The sequence below is a fragment of the Artemia franciscana genome, chromosome 1 (assembly GCF_032884065.1).
Source record: "Artemia franciscana chromosome 1, ASM3288406v1, whole genome shotgun sequence".
NCBI lineage: Eukaryota > Metazoa > Arthropoda > Branchiopoda > Anostraca > Artemiidae > Artemia > Artemia franciscana.
In genome coordinates, this window is record NC_088863.1 from 33,278,094 (window position 1) to 33,290,162 (window position 12,069).

General features: G+C 36.1%; 1 protein-coding gene across 2 annotated transcripts in view; it reads right to left on the reverse strand.

Moving 5' to 3' along the window:
• The window catches only part of LOC136028885 (kelch domain-containing protein 3-like), a 75,744-nt gene extending 65,114 nt beyond the window's left edge, over window positions 1-10,630 (reverse strand). The window contains exon 1 of one of the 2 annotated variants that reach the window (XM_065706842.1): window positions 10,522-10,630. The gene's annotated coding sequence lies outside the window, so the exon portion shown is untranslated. Of the gene's footprint in view, window positions 1-6,180; window positions 6,886-10,521 lie in introns of those variants that run through there. The other variant, XM_065706851.1, reaches the window with a different exon arrangement.
• Window positions 10,631-12,069: the final 1,439 nt, after the last annotated feature.

Consider the following 12,069-nt stretch of genomic DNA (forward strand, 5'->3'; position numbering starts at 1 on the left):
TAATTTAATCTGGTCTGGTTCCTGATACGCCTGCCAAACTTAATTGTCCTAGCTTATCTGGAAGTGCCTAAACTAGCAAAACCAGGACCGACAGACTGACAGAATTTGCGGTCGCTATATGCCACTTAGTAAATACTAAGTGCCATAAAAACTAAACAAACTACAAAAACAAAATTGATTCCTTTATATAGTTGGGTAAAATGTTCCAAACCTCTGCACCAAAATGTTGTAATGACAGTGCACCTCTATGGCTGTGGTGCATTTCTGATATATGTAAATTATTTTTAGATGAGGTTGTTGGATATGAGTGATATTCTGAAGCCGTTTGAGTGGTGCTCAAGAATTAATGAGGCATTTACCTTCATTCTTATGTGTAAGTATTATCTGACTTTTCTTCAATTGTTTGGGAACAACTCCTTTTTAAATAAAATGTTTAGCAGAAAAACATAACAAATAACCTGGAAAATTGATTTTAATGTTCTTTTTGGTGTTTAATCAACTCCCAGAGATTCAGAGAGACCAAGCGATGTAAATGCTTTTTCTAACTCATGCATTTGTGTCATATCATCCTGAGTGAAAACTGAGTTCGGTTTATCAAGCACGGTAATGTTTTCAGTTGTTTCAATTGGTCTAGTATTATCAGTAATCTGCCAAGATACACTTGAATCAGCATCTGAAAAATAAGTACAAAACCTCTTAGCAATATCCCCATCCTCCTTTGACAAAACCCCATCCGGAGAGGTAATAACATTTGAAATTTTTTCTTTGAGTTATTTCTTATAAGTTGAAAATATTCCATTTATTATTTTCAATGTTGCTCGTATATTATTTATATTTAATTTAAAAACGGAATAATAATCATTTCTTTTTGTTCACAGTAGCCCGGTATTCCTTAAAAAGTTTATCATTTTCAAAGGAAGAGAATTTTATTTTCTTTACGTAAAGGCTATTTCTCAATTTTAATACGTAAATATTTTTTATGTCAGCAGTGAATCAAAGTGGTTCCAGGCAGACGGGTTTTCTATAATCTTTTGGTTTGGCCAAACAACGTGAATCCATGCTTGAAGAATTTTAGCCATAAATAACGAATACGCACTTGCCATGTCATATGTTTTATATACCTCTTCTCAATCTATCTTTGAAAGAAAGGTTTTCAATTTCTCACAACTTATAGTAGAAAAATTGAAAACATTTCCTCAGGGATTATAACTGCTTGCCCTTAAACTGCAGCCATTATCAAATTCTTGTTTGTGTAGACTTAATACAACATAGTTTAAACAAGAGCTAAGAGCTCATATGACGCTTGTGACGGGGCCGGACGAGCCAAGAGCTCACATGGTATGAGCTCTAGCAAAATTCTAAGAATCAATAGATTAATTTAAAAGGAAAATCGGAGGCTTAATGCCGGTCAGGATTTAAAATAAGAGCTCTGACTCACGAGGTCCTTCTAAATATCAAAATTCATCAAGATCCGATCACCCACTCGTAAGTAATAAATACCTCATTTTTTCTACTTTTTCCTCTCCCTTCAGCCCCCCCCCCAGATGATGTAATCGGGGAAAATGACTTTATCAAGTCAATTTGTACAACTCCTGGACACGCCTACCAATTTCCATCGTCCTAGCACATCCAGAAGCACCAAACTCGCCAAAGCATTGAACCCCACCCCCTAACTCCCCCAAAGAGAGCGGATCCAGTACGGTTACGTCAATCACATATCTACAACATTTGCTTATTCTACCCACAAAGTTTCATCTTGATTTCTCTACTCTAAGCGTTTTCCAAGATTTCCGGTTTCCCCCTCCAACTCCCCCCAATGTCAACAGATTTGGTCGGGATTTGAAATAAGAGCTCTGAGACATGAGTTCCTTCTAAATATCAAATTTCATTAAGATCCGGTCCCCCGTTCTTGAGTTAAAAATTCCTCATTTTTTTTAATTTTTCCAAATCAACACCCTTCAGCTACTCCAAAGTGAACAGATCCGTTCCAATTATGTCAATCACGTATCTATAACATGTGCTTATTCTTCCCATCAAGTTTCATCCCGATCTCTCCACTCTAAGCGTTTTCCAAGATTTCTGTTTCACCCCTCCTATCTCCTATGTCCCCGGATCCGATTCGAATTGAAAATGGAGCATCTGACACATAAGATCCTTCTATATATCAAGTTTCATTATGATCTGATCACCCATTTGTAAAATAAAGATACCTAAATTTTTAAGTTTTCCAAGAATTCCGGTTTTCCTCTCCAACTCCCCCAATGTCACCGGATCTGGTCGGGATTTAAAATAAGAGCTCTAAAGCACAAGATCCTTCTAAATATCAAATTTCATAAAGATGTCTCCTGGTAACAGAGTCGCACTGAGTGGTTTTTATGGCACATGGTATCTTACCAAGTGACATATAGTGATCGCAAATTCTGTTGGTCTGTCTATCCCGGTTTTGCTACTTTAGGCACTTCCGGGTAAGCTAGGACGGTGAAATTTGGCAGGCATATCAGGAACCAGACCAAATTAAATTAAAAATTGTTGTTTCCCCTATTCGACCATCTGGCGGGGAGTGGGGGGGACGGTTAAATAAGAAAAATTAGAAAAAATGAGGTGTTCTTAACTTACGAACGGGTGATCGGATCTTAATGAAATTTGATGTTTGGGAGGATATCGTGTCTCAGAGCTCTTATTTTAAATCTCAACCGGATCTGGTGAAATTAGGGGAGTTGGGGGGGGACCTAAAATCTTGGGAAATGCTTCGAGTGGAGGGATCAGGATGAAACTCGGTGGGAAAAATAAGCATGAGTCCTAGATACGTGATTGAAATAAACGGACCGGATCCGCTCTCTTTGGTGGAGTTGTGGGGGGGGAGTAACTCGGAAAAATAAGAAAAAATGAGGTATTTGTAACTTACAAACGGGTGATCAGATCTTAGTGAAATTTGATATTTAGAAGGATCTTAAGCTTTAGAACTCTAATTTTAAATCCCGACCAGATCCGGTGACATTGGGGGGAATTGGAGAGGGAAACCAAAATTCTTGGAAAATGTGAAAATCGATATATCTTATGGATGGGTGATCGGATCTTAATGAAACTTCATATATAGAAGAATCTTATGTCTCAGATGCTCAATTTTCAATTCGAATTGGATCCGGGGACATAGAGGGTTGGGGGGGAGAACCAGAAATCTTGGAAACCAAAAATCTTGGAAAACGCTTGGAGTGGAGAGATTGGGATGAAACTTGATGGGAAGAATAAAGCACAAGTTATAGATACAAAATTGACATAATTGGAACGGATCCGTTCTCTTTGGGGGAGCTGGGGGTTGCTAATTTGGAAAAACTAGAAAAATTGAGGTATTTTTAACTTAAGAATGGGTGACCAAATCTTAATGAGATTTGATATTTAGAAGGAACTCATGTCTCAGAGCTCTTATTTAAATCCCGACCAGATCTGTTGACATTGGGGAGAGTTGGAGGGGGTAACCGGAAATCTTGGAAAACCTTATAAATGTCATAGATACGTGACTGACATAACCGGACTGGATCCGATCTCTTTGGAGGAGTTAAGGGGTGGGGTTCAGTGCTTTGGCGAGTTTGGTGCTTCTGAACGTGCTAGGACAATGAAAATTGGTAGGCGTGTCAGGGAGCTATACAAATTGACTCGATAAAGGCGTTTTCCCCGATTCGACCATCTGAAGGGCTGAACGGAGAGGAAAAATTAGAAAAATTTAGGTATTTTTAACTTACGAGTGGGTGATCGGATCTTAATGAATTTTGATATTTAGAAGGACCTCGTGACTCAGAGCTCTTATTTTAAATCCCGAATGGCGTTAAGCCTCTGATTTTGCTTTTAAAGTAATCTATTGATTCTTAGAATGTTGCTAGAGCTCATACCATATGAGCTCTTGGCTCTTCCAACCTCGTCACAAGTGCCATATAAGCTCTTAGCTCTTGTTTTATATTGTTTAAGAATTCTAATATTTTTTTCTTTCTGTTCTGTAACTTTGGCATTCAATTAATGTGTGATGGATAGTTTCAATCTTGCCACCCTTAACACAGTTTTCACTTTCACCCAAGTTTATTGATTTTACGAATTATATTATAAACATCCGAAAGTGCTAGAGTAAACGTTGATTTGACCCCTATCGAAAGTATCTTTTCGAGTGTGACTTTAGAGGGATTTTCTATTGCTGGGTCTGGTTCTGAAAACTCTGTGGAAAAATGTTGTTCCCACGCTTTGGGAGGGTTATTAAATGACTGGTTTAAATGACTTGGGTTATTAAAAATCTTTTCAGAAAAATTGGAAGGAATAGTAGCTCTGTGTTTCTCTTGCTCCTTTGAAAAACGGCGTTTGGTGGATAGACAAAACGATTTACATCACCACTTCTGGGACGGCTGTAATCTATCCAGATACTTAACCAGAATTTGGCCTTATTTCAAGTCTCAACAAGTAAAGAATTCTAGGACTAGCCCTTCACATGGCATCCAACTCATACTTTCATACTTTAGTGCAAGAGAAACACTGCCTTTCTATTTGCAGTAAGGCATGTGAAATAAGTGAGGCATATATATTTTATTTAATACGAGTTTCATTAATTGAAGACGAAACCAAATCCTGGAAAAGATCAGATGGTATTTTTATCTTTACGAGAATATTATCAATGCAATGCTGCTACCGGAAAACGCTTGGGTCCCACCATAGGTGGATCTTAGCCAAAACACAATATTGCTTTCTTCTCTGTTAATCCTTTCATATACTCCTCTTTTAAACTGAATATTTGTTTTATTGTTTGCCCACTATGTTCGATATTTGTCTCCATTCATATAGCCTGTCTATTTTAATTTTGTAATTATATTTTCAATTGTACCAATTATTTTTGGTGTTGTTCCTAGTATTGGTAAACCTGCCACTATTGCCTTTTTAGCAGCAATGTCAGCTTCTTCATTCCCTCTTAAGTTTTTGTGTCCAGGTACCCACGTAATGGTTACTGATGTGTTTGTGGATGTTGCCAACTCATCCATTACTAACAGAGTATTTACTATCTCTCTTGAGGTCTGTTTCAGTGCTTATTATGCTTATAATTATAATAACTTAATTTATAATTTATTCCAGAAAAAGCCCGTGGGCCATAAGAAAATTACATAACAACAAACAAACAACAAATTAACTACATTAAATTAATACTATTTAAAGAAAACGCTCCCGATGTGCCGCTGCAATCCTTAAAAATCTTGCTATCCTTTTAATACTCAGTAAATTTGTCTCTTTCATTCTATCTAGGATCCATATCTCATTCAATTTTTCTTTACCATACATCTCTCGCCTCCAATCATTCAATTCGACACATTCACACAAAAAATGTAATAAACTTTCATCCTGAGATCCACACATAGGACAAGCAATAGATTCTACCTTCTTCCCTTTTCTCCCTTGATACTTTCTTTTCTCCCCAATCAAAAATCCATTTCCCCTCCAATCCAAATAAGCCTTCAAATCCTCTCTACTTAACCCTACCTTCCAAAATACCTCCTCCCCCCAACTACCCTTTATCTGTCTATACAATTTTAACGACCCTGAACGATCCAGACTTGCCCACCATATCTGTATTTCTTGGTTCTTCAACCTCTCTTGTACCTCCCTTATTACTATTTCCTCCATACCCATAATCCCCTTTCCTTCATTCCACCATTCCCCTAATCCACACTTAATAAGATATCCTTAATCTCCACCGGCCACCCTGTTTTACTATTCTGTCTCAACGCCTCTAAGTATGCTGCCTTTGCTACCGTAAATCTCTGCATACCCAGTATCCTAGCCCAATATCTCACCATGGTCACTAGCCTCATAGATTGCAGCGATACTAGCCCTAAATCCCCCTGGATTACCAAATTACCAAACGAATCCCATAGTCCTAACATCCTCTTATAATATCTCATCATAACCACCTCAAGTTTTGGACCTTTCCGATAGCCTCTGCTCCATAATGCATCACCGGTACTATCTTACTTGTCCAAATCCTCTTATGTACTCTAATATCTCTCACCCGTCTAAGACTACTCCTTGCTATTTCACCGCTAATATACCTCCCTCTTGCATTCGCTAGATCCAGATGCCCACTGAATTTCCCATTACTAGTAAACTTTACCCCAAGATAAACAAATTCATTATTCACTGGTATAGTTTCACCTTTAAAGAAAAAATTCACATCTTCACTTTCCATGGCTTTACGACCAAATACTATCACCACTGACTTCAATATGTTCAGGATTAACTTCTTCTCTTCCAAATAAACCTCCGTAATCTCTAATAATTGTTGCAGTTTCTCCTTTGTTTCAGCCAGTAATACGATGTCGTCAGCAAATAGTAGTAAGCACAGTTTAAGCAAATCTATTGATAACATTGGTGCATTATTCTTAACAAAAAATTCATTGGCATCATTTAAATAAAGGCTAAACAATTTCGGTGACAGCACACATCCCTGCTTTAGTCCCTATTATGCTTATATTGCACTTTTTGAGTTTGAACAAATTAGTATCTTGGCATTTTCTGAGGAAACTAACGTTAAGTAGTTGCCTGCTTTCCTACTAGCAAAAAATTCAGCTTGAAATATGAACTGTGAGGGATCCAACTTAACTATTTCTGTCTTCTTCAGTGTTAGTATGACAAAAGCAGCTGCTGCATCCTCATTATTTTTGGACCCATCCGTGTACACCATTGAATGTTCTTTATACTCTGTCACCATTAAATGGTTGAATCTGATGTAGTTAAATGGGTCTTCTTTTTCAAATTTGTTTGTTAAATATTTTATGCTTTCACTTGTCCATGGAGGTACTAGTGGTAGGTCTTGCAGGTATAACATCTCACTGAAATTGAAAATAATATCCTTTGTTTTCAAGAAACTCTCTGCTTTTTCTATCATTCATTCTTTATTCCACTTTTGGATTTGTTAAATGCATAGGCAAGTCCTCTCTCTTCATAATTAAGGCTTTGCATGGGTGGGATGATTGGGCTAGCCAAATCTTGTTCTAGTACTTCAGCATGTGCTGTTCTCTTCTGGTTTGAAGGTCAACTAACCCACTTTCAATTAATAAGTAGGAGATGGGCGTTGTACTTCTTGCCCCAAATGCTATTCTTAGTGCGCTATTATGGATGACTTCCAGTTTGTTTAGTGTGCTTTTTGACCCAATATTGTAGAAAAGTGAGGCATAATCAACCTATGCTCTAATGTATTTGCAGTAGAACTAAGCATAAATACTGTATTTGCTCTTAAGTTTTCTTGGAAAGTATTTTCATTATTTTGAGTTGTCTTATGCATGACTGTTTTATATGTTCCACCATTGGTTGGAGGGACATCTTTTGATCTATCAAACATCCAAGACAAGAGTGTTTAGAAACTCTTTCTACTGTTTGATTTTTTAACATCAATGTGGAGATATTAGTTACATGTCTGTTTGTAAAGACCAACATTTTTGTCTTTGTGGTTGAACATTCTAAGTCTAGATCCTCGGCCCAAAATGCCAGCTGATAGATCATTTGCTGTAGTTTTGCTAATATGTCTGTTTCTTCAAGGCCTGTTAGCCAGAAGCAAATATCATCATCAATTACTAAGGCCTTTATTTCATCATCATTCAACAGGCTGTTGTACTGACTAATATTGTAGAAATCTGGTCCTGTGCTGAGCCCTGTGGGACTCTTCTTTTTGATTTTACATGTATATGGGAAAGGCGATTTTCTGATTTAACTTGGACAGTTAACTTTGGCAGACTGATATTAGGGGACCTTTTATTCCCAGGCTAATCAGTCCATCCAAAACCTGTCTATGGGATACAACATCAAATGCTGAATTAATATCCATGAAGACTATCATCATGATCTTGTGGTTCTACAGGGAGTATAGGGCATCTCATTGGAGCAATACAAGAATGTCAGTGGTACTTAAACCTTTGCAAAAACCACATTGGAATGGAGGCCAAAAATTGTTTAGTTTCCACAATCTAGTTTATTCTATTTTTGTATTAATCTTTCATAAAGCTTCCCCATTAGAGGTAATAAGGTTATAAGTATATGATTTTCTACTTTTGTTGGATCTTCATGGGGCTTGGGTAACATGATTGTTACTTCCTTTGTCTACATTTTTTGGGAATTCCCCTGATTCCCAGCACTTATTAATTATTTGAAGTAGCATTTTTATCCATTTTGAAGGAAGTTTTTTTAAATAATGAGGATATACTTGGTCATTGCCTGGTGCTGTTAGTGGTAGGTTTTTAATTGTTGTTTTTAACTCATTTATAGGAAAAGGTTGATTATAGGGTGCATCAGTAGATGTGTCTCTAACTCTTTTATTTTCCAGAGGGTTTTTCTTACAACTGACTGGTCAATATCTTCTTTTTAAACTGATCTGAGACATTTTGCCCCTTCATTGGCTGTTTCCCAATTATCTCTAATTTCTTTTCCATCTGATTGAATTGGCATGTTCACTTGGGGTTGTTTGTTATAAAAGCCATTAATTTTCTTAATAAACTTAAATATCTTTGTAGAGAGGTGTCAAAAATCAAGTTTTTCAAAGTGTTACTTCCAACTTTTACATTTTTCTTCCTTTACTGTTTTTTTTTTTTTTTTTAATATGGCTGTGGTTTTCTGTAGTTGTAGATAATCCTCAAAGGTAAACATTATTTCTTACTGTCTTTTGTTATTAGCTTCTTTGCAAATATTGTTCTACCAGGGGGTGTGTTTGTGTTTTGTGTGTGTTTCTGTTTTATTTATTATAAGTGACTTGGCTGCTTGGATCAGGCTGTTTTGGAATGCTTCAATTGTTTCTTCAGCATTGTTTAACTCTACAAAGGCATTTTCAAGATCTTGCAATTCTAAAATTTCTTGGTATTTGTCCCACTTCACTAGTTTGACATTTATTTGCTTTCTGCAGCTCTTGTTTTCACAATTTGTGGGTTGATCTCTTATTTCATGCATTACTGGTAGGTGATCACTCAACAAAGTGATTTAACTTGCTGACCAAATGGTCCATTTTGAAGAATTTCTTCATTGTTTAGATAAAATTGACTGGTTTTTGAAAGTTGTTTGTATAGAACTTATGCATAAGACAGCTCTTTTTAACCTATATTTTAGGTTTCTGCAATCTCTGTAACAATCTTGTTTTGTCTTCTTTGTGGGCAAGTAGTGGATGTAGTTGTATGGTTACCCTTGCAGTTTGCACAATGGTATTTTGTATTTCTTGTTTCCCCTGGGTCAGTTTTTAATGGACAGTCTTTAGATTAATGAGATTTTGCATATCCAAGGCAAGATGGTTTTGGTGAACTGTATACTGTTTTAATATGGGCAAATTTTTAGCAGTTTTGGCACTGAATAATTGGTCTGTTATAATAAGAAACTTCTTTAGGTCTTCCTGTAAACCCAATATGGGAAAGCAAGGTGTCACTTAAAAATGGGATTCAGTCAGCTTTGCTGTCTTCTGTTTTTCTTGTTGCTTTGTTAAAAAGTTTTGGTCTTTTTAACTGGTGAATTTTCAATTCTGTATCTAAGCATTCCTTTATGTCAGCTTCTGTCATTTTTAAATTCACCCTTTTATGACACCATGGACTAACTTTTTTCATATTTTGGCCATTACACTTAAGCTTCCTAGTTGTGTAGTCTTCAACAGTAATTCTTTGGAGTTTTCATTTTGAGCATATACTATTAATAGTTCATTGTTATTTACCAAGGCATATTGAAACTTGTTTTCTTTTAGTATATTCTTCAAGTCTTTGATAATTGTCCTGTGGTCAGGGAACTGCTTGTTATGTTCTGTGGGGATTATATTTACACAGCAGTGATACTCTATGCTTACATTAATAGCTATAGCCATTAGAAAAAAATTTCTGTTTATTGTGTTTCCCAGGTTAACTTTTTTGTGTCTCTTAAGGATTTCAAAGGTGTTTGGCACTGCTGGGGACAGAATTCTAACATTTTCTTCTCTTCTCCTGGCTTACCTTCTACCTCTCTGCAGGGAACTGCTTCACCTATATAGCTTTCATTGTCACTCTCATTTCTTGCTTCACCACTTAAAGCTTAAAATCTATTTTCTACTGACAGCTGATTATGTTCCTTGATTGTTTCTCTTTTATTTTTCAATTGTACTGTCTTATTCTCTTTGTTTGTATTTATCCATTGACTTGTATCTGATTGATTATAGTTTTTATGCTTGACTCTGACCTGAGATTGTGATTGTTTGACATGTCACTGATTGTGGGGAGCCAGTGAATAGAAACTGATTGGACCCATTTGTAGGATCATGCCATATTTACACTAGCTGGGTTGGCAATTTTCTCGGTTACAAAAAGTCCATTCACCAGTAGGCGATTGCTCAACCCAAAATATGCGTTGTTGTAGAGGGGTAGGCCTTGATGGGCCCCCCCTATATTGTCCATTTGGCTCAATTCTCAAAACTTACATATTTTACGATTTTATTCTTTTTCAAATTCTAAGAAAAACTAGAATAAATATAAACTTAGAAAGAAAGATTTATCATCCCACCGTTTAATCTCTTCTTCTCATTTTTTTTATTAGTCTTTTAAAATTAAATATTTCAATTCCTATTCGTTCCTTTCTTCTATCAAAAATCGCTGATGTTGCCAAACAAAATCCTATCAATTGTCAAACAAAATTCACAAAAGCAAATACTAAAACGTACCTAGTGCCTTTCCCTCACCTCTGATGTAAACTGTTTTCAACTACTAACTTAACATAATCCCAACTTGATGATGACCACGAGATGATCTCTTGAAAGAGGAATACTCCCAAAGGTCTGTAAAAGTGAAACGGTAACCTTCTCTTCAAAGTCAAAAAGTGAGAATAGCTCAATTATTCTATCCTCTGTGTGCTGTAAAATGTTCGGGTTAATTATTTCAAACATCATTTTTAATTATTTGAAAGCCGAGGACTTTTTACAAAAAAAAGAACAGTTTAGACTCTTAAAAAATAAAAAAATCAGCTGAGCTACAAATACTTTTTTTGTGGACAACTGGAGAAAAAGTATTATTAAAAGTTTACTTTATCTTTCCAATACTCCAAAGTATTGCAAGAGCAATTGCAATAGAGCATGCCACTTTCAACAATGAATAAATTGAGTATCGAGAGTAAGACTTGAATTAAGAAGTGGATTGTAAACATTTGTATTATATCATCATCCAAAAAATTAATGAAAGCTGGTTTTGTGGTGACTTTTTTAAGATCCTCCCATTGTAGGCGTCTTTCTTGTAAGCTCTATACAAAGAAACTGTAAAAAAGTGGCTTTGCACATATAAGTATAGTGACAGTCAAAATATCCTGGTAGTTATGAAAATTGACGTCTCTGCTGGTCTATTTGGACATTTACCTTTAAATTGGTATGGGAGAATATAAAATTTATGAACCACCTCAAGGTTTCTCAACTTCTCAAATATTTTACAAAAAATTGTAACTACCCTTACTAGCCGATATGGTGAGCATTCATTTACGAGTTTTTTTCTTTTTAGGGACAGGAGTAAAACGGCCAGTTGAATACAAAGAGGGAACTATTCCTTTTGTAAGCACCGTTTTGAAAAATAGGACAAGGTGGTGAAATAAAATAAAGAATTCCATATAGGAGGTGTTTGGTGCAAACATGATCTGTACCTCTAGAGAGAAGTTTATTGATTTTACGAATTATATTATAAACATCCGAAATTGCTAGAGTAAACGTTGATTTGACCCCTAATGAAAGTATCTTTTTGAGTGTTACTTTAGAGGGATTTTCTATTGCTGGGTCTGGTTCTGAAAACTCTGTGGAGAAATGTTGTTCCTACACTTTGGGAGGGTTATTAAATGACTGGTTTAAATGACTTGGGTAATTAACAATCTTTTCAGAAACATTGGAACGAATAGCTCTGTGTTTCTCTTACACCTTTGAAAAACGGTGTTTGGTGGAGAGACGAATCGATTTACAACACCATTTCTGGGATGGCCGTAATCTATCCAGATACTAAACCAGAATTTGGCCTTATTTCAAGTCTCAACAAGTAAAGAATTTTGGGACTAGCCCTTCACTTGGCATCCAACTCATAC